A 6,950-nucleotide genomic window follows, 5' to 3' on the forward strand; every position below is an offset into this window, starting at 1 on the left:
TTCATAGTGCGCCCTGCGCTGATGAATGTCACGAAAAGTCTAAGGCATATTGGTACACCATAGACTTTTTCCAGAGTGCGGGTGCCCACAGAGAGGGCACTGAGTGCCGCCTCTGGTACCCGTGCCATAGGTTCGCCATCACAGAGAGGAAGTATGATTGAACTACAACTTCCAGCATTACCAGACTGTACTAGGGCATAAGTAGAAATTATATGGACAGGACAGAACTACAACTCCCAGCTGTTATAGGATGTTATATGGGCTATCCCAGGACACCACTAACCTCTGCTCCATCAGGCACCACACAGAAGCTCCGCCCCCTCACAGCTACATCCACACAGGGCTATCACCAGTCCTCTGCACTGGTCACATGATGACATCACTAAAGGTCCTTCAGACATCTGCTGCTCTGCTATTCCTTGGCTTCCTGCACAGGTCACATGGTTCATGACATCACCAAAGGTCCTTCACCACTTCTTACATTCTCTTTTCACAGGTATCTATACAACTGTAATAAGTGGGTGGGGCCTATCCTCCACTGCGGGCCCCATTCCCCCAGGGGCCCCATAGCAGCTGTGTGGTGGTCTGCCTCTATTGGAGGTACGCCACTGGGTCAGAGCCCCTGGTTGTCTGCAGATGGGGACCAGTGTTTAGTCAACGAGACTTTGCCAGACTAAACAAGCGACCAGAAGAAGACTCTGAGATGGAGATACTCTGCCACAGACCCTGGATTACCAGCCTTTGACCAGGGTACCAGCCTTTTGAGAGACAGAGAGGGACAGCTAGCTTAGGCCTTTCCATATCCTGAAACCTTCTTTTGCCTGGGAGGAGACTGGAGAAGCCAACTCAGTGCCTTGCCTGCATGGTTTTGCACTTGAGTTCCTCCAGTAAAGAAGCAAACTGGTTTATGGCAGACCCTAACTCTCTGGACTTATTTCCCATTGGGGTGCACTACACTTTACCAGCGCTTCTTGAGAGCAGCAACATGTGGTGACCACTCGATAGTGTCCGGGGGACCCAGCGTAGTGTTGGGGCCACCCCAAACCCGGCCACTGTAATTTGATGTTATGAACAGGATATGGTCTGGTGCCAGCAGTGCAAGTCATTGTGGATCAAGACTAGCGGAACGCCATCTGGGGTCTGTATTAAAGGGGAGTCCTCTTCATTCCCAGGCACCAACGCAGACAATGTCTTAACACTAGACTAGGAGTGAGGAGGGCGGCAGAAAGAAGGAGAGGTGACGATCGGTACGTCCTATTTGGGGTCTGTGCTTTGGGGATAGTCTGGCCTGGGGTCTGTATGTCATTAGGTTGATCTGGTCTGGGATCTATATTTAAGGGGAATCTGGTCTAGTGTCTATAGTAAGAAGAACTGGTCTGGGGTCTATATTGATACCAACCCCAGGGAGGAAAACTGCAGAAAAATGGTGAGGTCACGATATGTACATCAGGTCTGGGGTCTGTGCTTTGGGTATAGTCTGGTCTGGGGTCTGTATTTAAGTGGATGGTTTGGGGGTCTGTATAAAGAAAGAGTTCTCCTCACCTCCAGTCAGGGTTAACTCACAACCCCAATGACCAAGATCTGGTCTGGGGTCTGTGCTTTCAAGTCTATCTGATAGTCTTTGGAGTTAGCCTGATCTTGTGTCTGTATTTATGGGGAATCTGGCCTGGGGTTTTATTAAGAAACAGTTTAGGGTATCTGGTGCGCTGGATGATCTGTATTTAGGGGTCTGGGATCTTTATTTGTTCGTGCCTTGTTTGGGCCCATTGATGTTAATGGTTAGGTGTAATACTTCATATGTCCTGTGATGGCGCTGCAAGGAATCTGAACAGCTTCTGCCAGGTTCCCCTGCAGATTACAGCTGATCGCTGGTGAACCCTTCTATTAATGAGAGATTTTCAATCTGTAGTACCCCAGACCTGCAATGGTTTGTAATGTAAATACAATGTAATGTAATACCATGCTATACCCTTGCAGCAGTTGGGGTATGGTTGGCAGTGTTCCTCCACTCTTGGTAGGAGTGGGTTGGTCCGACTTCCTGCCAAGGGAGGGACAGAGAAAGTTAGCATTAGTTTAGAGTATTAAGGATGAGGAAAGAGGGAGCATGCAATCCATCTCCCGCTCCTCCAGGCTATGACGGATCTGCAAAAATCGGTAATGTGAAAGTAGCCTAATCTAGGAGGACATCATTGCCCCAGAGAGACTGCAGGATCCTAGGCCATGGAATATTTTTAAACCACGGCTTATTTGTGTCAGCAGAGTGATCAAGCAGACAAGCTATCAAAACTCTGCTGCAAGTTGAGGGGAAACACGTTCAGACACCACCACCGCGGTTCAGGACAGGCATAGCTAAAAGATGTTCTTTGTTCCATAATCTCTGCCTGGTTCCTTCACATCACTTATTCACTGTACCAAACCGCAGGGAGCGACGGTCTGAGCTAGGACACCGTGACACTACACTTCATCAGGGCCACTACCACTCCCATCTCTGCACTGGCTTCTCGGGAGCTCGCTGCAAATCCTTTGTGGTACATATAGTCAAGGAGGGGCAAAATATGAGTAACGGGAGGCACAGACCTTAGCCCTGGAGGGAGACCTTTATACTCAACAACAGTCCTAATTTTGGTGAGACAGTACGGCAAAATGGACCATAAAAGGGACAGGATTTATGCAAATTCTGCCCCTAAAGTGACACTTTGGGGGCATTAACAGGGGTTAGGGCTTAATTGTCCCAAAACTGGGGATTTAAATGTCATTATGTGCGCTAGTTATATCCATCAACTGCTTAGGACACCTGGTCATCTCTACAAAACCATTCTGTATAATGAAACACAAAGCACCTTTCTAATATGCTTTTCACCATTTATAAGATCTCTGCTTGCTCTCTGTGAACAAAACCATTGTTGTTTACATTGGAAGTCTAGTCCGGATCATACAGCTGAGGAGGGGGGTTGATACAATGTATCAGTGCAGTTCTTGTCCTCCAAAAGGAAAGGAAAAAGATTTGGAGCTGCTGCTGAGGAAATGCTCTGTAAATGTGACGTGTCCCCTTTAAGAACCCTCATGGCAGCCATGTAATAATTTATATTACTGCGCTGTGAACCTCTGGCTGATCCTGAGAAGAGAGAGCGGCTCTGCCACCTTCCAAGGGCTCGTCGAAGCCTCTTTATAAAGTGTCAGATATCCATTAACCTCAGTTCAAGCTTTTCATCAAAGACAATCACACTGTCAGCGGAGAGGGGTCGGCCGCGGCCAGCGCAGATCTGCACGGAAACGTCCCCTGGTCTGTCCTCTTCTACATGGAAGGACACCAGCACCTACAGACCAGGTATTAAAGGCGCATTCACACAACCGTAGTGGTTTGCAGATCCGCAAATTGTGGCACATGGCCGGCACTATCATAGAAAATGCTTATTCTTGTCCGCAATTGCCCCACTGAAATGACTGGGTCCGCAATTCTGGGGACCCGTTCATACGGCCGTGTAAATGAGCCCTAAGTCCAGACTCATCGGATTTTCTGCACAATTATTTCCACGCAAAATCTGCAAGACAAACATGGACAGAATGGTGTGGATTTGGTGCAGATTCACCTCTGCAGATTTTGCAGCGGAATCAGCGCCGGTGGATTTTTGCAGTATCATTTTGGGGCACATAACACTTTTTTTGTGGTGAATTAGCAAAAAGCAACAATTCTGGCATATTTTCTGTTGTTTTTTATGCCATTCACTCTACAGGATAAATTACATGATAATTACGTATTGCGGGCTGCGGTAACACCAAATATGTGGATGAGTTTTTGAGATTTTACTTTCGCAATTTTTTCCCATTGAAAATGGGAAAAAATGTGTATTTTTTTCAGTTGGAACTTATATTTACCCCCAAAATTTTTTTACTTCTTTTTAACCATTTGATAGTCCCACTATTCCTGTAGTGCAATGTATTTTAATGTCAGTGCTATACTGACAATCACCAGCAGGCTGTGCCAGAGAGTCACTGCCTGCTGGGACACTGTAGAGGCAGGCCTGGGGCCTTCACTAGGCCCCGGCCTGCTGCACTGACATCGGCACCCTGAAATCTCATTCACAGAGTGCCGATGGGAGACACAGAAAGTCCGCTCCCTCTGTAACCACTTGTAGTGTCCCACTACGTAAGGGTGGGCACTACACAAGGGTCAATTGGGTCACGTTGTTCTCTACCTCCTGTGAAACATGGTCACTGTATTTTATATTGCATTTTAATGTATATTGTCATGTTATTTATGTCATCTCCTGTGTACCAGGCCTGTTAGGGGTGTAATTCCCCCTCCTAGGCAGTAGAGGGAGCTAGGGAACCCCCTAGTATAAATAGCCAGGTCCAGACCAGAGAGAGGGAGTTAAGAGAGTAGTCAGAAGCCAAGAGTCACCTTAGCCAGAGAGTAGCTGAGATGCAGCTTCTGACATGCAGCTAGATAGCCCAGGCTTCTAGCTTGCCCCCAGGAGAAGAGCCTGCCTCCTGAGAAACCCAGTTCCCACAAAAGTACAGTGCAGAGCCAAGTTGTTCCAGCCAAACAGAGAGCTGAAGGGCAGAAGGATATATTCAAAGCAAGGAGTTATATACGAGAGGAAGTTTTCCCTAACCAAGGATAAAGCCAGCAATAGGGCATACGGGCCTTGGAGAAAGACAGACAGGATTCTGAGGAAAAGTGCAGCCTGATCTGTAAGTGTTTAACACTCTGAGTATCTTGCAAGAACATTGTGCCTGCCATTTGATGTAAAGCCTGCCTGTCACCACCTTGTTACATGTGGAACTGATCAAAGACTGTAAATAGTTAACCTGTTCAGTAAAAAGAAGTTTTGGTTCACTGCAACGTGTGTTCCTCACTTATTACTGCAAGAAAATCGGTGTGCCACCGTTACCGGCACTGGCGTCACAAACTTAAAGGGATCTTGCCACCGGCACATTAAACCTGCAACACCCAGGGCACCTCACCTACCACCAGGCCTGGTCCCTATACACAGAGAGTGCCCCAGAGGATCCATGTGCCAGCCTCTCCATCACTGCTGTACGCCTGCCCAGGGTCTCCTATGAACTGTGAGTACCAAGAACAACCCTCGGTTTGTTAACTACCCCTGTGACCTCACATTCGCTCACCCTGCAGGGCTGCATACTGCACACTTACATGTCACGGGTGCTACTGCTAGTAAGGGGTTAAACAGCCCAGAACAGCAGGAGCACTGATCCGGGCCATAAGAGCAGGAGCATGACTCTTATGGGAGTGCCAAGCACCCGCTCTCCGCTGCACGGCAGACCCGTGCAGAGCTTAAATTGGGGCTCCGCAGTAAAGAGGCGGCGGCCCAACCTAAGGCCCATAGTGGCTGCTGAAAAAAGACATATTCATGATCTCTAAGAGGATAACAGTCCTATGAATAAAATGTCCTCAGCTTGCCTTGTCCTGTATTCCTTTGCAGATTTTACCTGTAAAATCTGCAGAAATTCCGTCCTGCGTGAATTCACACCTTTACTGTATATGCATACGATGCGTATTACGTGCGGATTTTCCCACCCCGATTTCTTTGTGCAGAAAATCCTTAGTGTAATCCAGCACCAGTTAAGCAGATGCAATTTTTCAAAGTCTCATGGGTGGAAATTTTGTACACGGTAGCTGACCTACGGCGCGGATTTTGAAATCCGCATCATGTCTTTTGTACAGATTTTCTGTGTAGATTTCACCCTCTCCAATGCAGAGTGAGATCTGGGGCAAATCTGCACCAAGATCCGCACGGGACGTAGACGTCTGGGAACACAGCGAAAAGTGCATGAAAATTCAGCTCGTAAAAAATCCTCATAAACTCCACTGCCGTGTGCGTATAACTTCAGGGTGAATTTGCTGCGGGCCATGAGTGGTACTACTGTTTAAGAGAGTTCCGCAGTACCATTCATGGCCACTATGCAGTGCACAGCGCTGTGCTATTCCAGAGTGGACAGCCGGGGGTATCGGAGTCGGACCTCCACTAATCTGAAATTGATGACATATTCTTAGGAAAGGTCAATACTGCAGTCCCAGAAAACCCATATAATAAACCCATTTAAGGCTACTTTCACACTTGCGTTGTTCTTTTCCGGCATAGAGTTCCGTCACAGGGGCTCTATACCGGAAAAGAACTGATCAGGTATGTCCCCATGCATTCTGAATGGAGAGTAATCCGTTCAGTTTGCATCAGTATGTCTTCAGTTCAGTCGTTTTGACTGATCAGGCAAAAGAGAAAACCGTAGCATGCTACGGTTTTATCTCCGGCTAAAAAAACTGAAGACTTGCCTGAATGCCGGATCAGGCATTTTTTCCCATAGGAATGTATTAGTGCCGGATCCGGCATTCAGAATACCGGAATGCCGGATCCGTCCTTCCGGTATGCGCATGCGCAGACTGAAAAAAAGGTGAAAAAGTAAATGCCGGATCCGTTTTTGCCGGATGACACCGGAAAGACGGATCCGGCATTTCAATGCATTTTTTCGACTGATCAGGCATTTTTAAGACTGATCAGGATCCTGATCAGTCTTACTAATGCCATCAGTTAGCATACATTTTGCCTGATCCGGCAGGCAGTTCCGGCGACGGAACTGCTTGCCGGATCTCTCTGCCGCAAGTGTGAAAGTAGCCTAAGAGGCTTTGGGCTCGAAAGGACCATCAGGCACCGGAGCGTCCCGGCCACCTCAAACAACAGGGGTCGAACCCTCGCCGGTCTGACATTGATGACCTGTGCTGAGGATAGGTCATCACCAGTAACAGAATAGCGGAAAACCCCTTTAAGCAGCCTCCATCTATATTACTGGTCAGCCTCAAGAAAAGTCCAGTTAATTGATACTTAGTATCACCAGAGACTCGGTTCTCGGCTAATTCAGGAAAATCTTAAGCAGCCCCTCTCCTCCACAGTCGGGACCGCGGACGTCATTACCGGGAGATACGGGTTCCT

The sequence above is a fragment of the Bufo bufo genome, chromosome 3 (genome assembly GCF_905171765.1).
Source record: "Bufo bufo chromosome 3, aBufBuf1.1, whole genome shotgun sequence".
In the NCBI taxonomy this organism is placed as follows: domain Eukaryota; kingdom Metazoa; phylum Chordata; class Amphibia; order Anura; family Bufonidae; genus Bufo; species Bufo bufo.